Here is a 1933-nt window from a genome sequence, read left to right as displayed (position 1 = left end):
CGCAGTTCTCGGCTTCTTGAAACAAAATCTCTGGCTGTTGGAGACTTGAGTCGTTAAGCGCTCAATAGATCTACTAAACAAACCCTGCCCTAGAAAATCGCTCTCCTAAATATTTACTTGTTACCCCCACGCGCCCCTCTGTAGATCTTTGAAATAACTAAGAGTTTAGGGTCTAGTTACGCTAGCAAACCAACCAGGAATAAAAACAAACTGAATACCTTCACGGATCGTAATTATTCACAATCGTCTTAATTTTTATTCGATTCTAGTTTTCTCCTCCAGATAGCCCTCTTTAACATTTTTCCACTTATGGTTAAAATTGGAGAAGGTGCGAGATGTACGCGGATTGATCGGTAAGATTGAGGCCAGGACAGGCGAGGTCCGTTCCCACCTCATCGCATTACCATCCCGCCATATCAGGTGACAGAATAGACCGTCACTGATAGAATTAATACCTCATCGCATCCACGACGTCCCGTGTATATAGCCAGCCACGGCACGGATTAGACAATCAGGTTACCATAGTTACAATAGAGTCCACTCGTGCAATGCTAAGAGCTTCAAAATGGCAATTTATCTCCGGTTCGTGACGCTCCTTTTTCCCCTCAACAGAAACCAGGAAGCGAGCGCAAGGAGTTCCACCCACGCACGCAGACGATCGATGGATGACTTCCAAAGGGAGGTCATCGTGGGTCCCGCTCCGTGGAAAGCCGACAGAAATTAATTTCAAGGTACCAGCGAGAAAGTGGCATTTTTATTTTCCAAGCGAGATCCGGTTCAGACGATAATAGGATGTGACGATAAGAAGGAATACTTCAAGTCAATTTGGGCGCCAAATGGTTCTTGTTCCTTCAACTGTTATTAAAGGAACTGCCTGATTCTTGTCAAAGGCATAACTTTTTTAAGCTTACCAAATACACGTAACACCTCAAGATACCAAGACACAAATGGCACTTTAACAAGATCAACATAAAGAACTATTTACTGTCGGCGTTAACTTTACTATTATTCATAATGCATAACTCAGTCATATGCAGGAAATAATTCGTTCTCATATTTAAACTCCACAAAACAACTTCAATGGCTTTTCCTCCTATACGTTCCTCTTGACGGAAACAGGAAACAGGTGACGGGGAAATCTCAGACGAGTCTAAATCAACGACACTGTGACGATTTCAATTCATATCGAGGAGCAAGGATGACGAAGCGTGTGTATTATGAACGAATATTGGAAAAAAAATGATACACAGACATTTTATCAGTTAATTATAAACTTGACACTTTGACTGTAGGTCTACTACTACTTTGTAAGGATGGGTTTAGGATACTGCAAGGGAGGTATATAGCACTGTAACCCCGTTAGGCAGCCAGACTCAGAAATAAGCAGGCCATGGCAAATGAATGATTTGTATTAATTAAAATAGCAACGATCAATTCAGTCGTTCATAACTTGAAGGATCACCAGAACCCTTCTTAATGATCTCTTAATGAACTCTCTGTTCCATGCTTCATCTGTGCCTGATGGTTTACCCTGGTCAATAAGCAGTCATCGCCTCTATCGAGGTAAACATTAACCAACCTCTTTTGGTAAACACACACCCATCGTGGATGATTCAACCTAGATTGTATGGTCTGGACACTGGAATTTGATTATAAAAACCATTCCCATCAATCATCATCACCCATCAAGTCTTCCTTTGTCTATGTATAAAGGAAATCAGTAAAACGTGTAAGGTTTTTATAATGTGTTCTGAGATAAATACAATGCGGAATTCTCTCTAGATTTTGTAGCGATGTTTGATAGTCCAATCCATTTTTAAATTTCATTGCGTTTTACAAACGTTTAAAAGAAAATAGATAATTTGATAGTAAAATTCATTTACGCCATGTCGTGTAAACAAACGTCAATGCAATCTGAGACAGACAACACGAA

The sequence above is a fragment of the Acanthaster planci genome, linkage group LG14 (assembly GCF_054643075.1).
Source record: "Acanthaster planci isolate LZ-2023a linkage group LG14, COTS_SCS, whole genome shotgun sequence".
Classification (NCBI taxonomy): Eukaryota; Metazoa; Echinodermata; class Asteroidea; order Valvatida; family Acanthasteridae; genus Acanthaster; species Acanthaster planci.
This window is presented reverse-complemented; position numbering follows the sequence as displayed.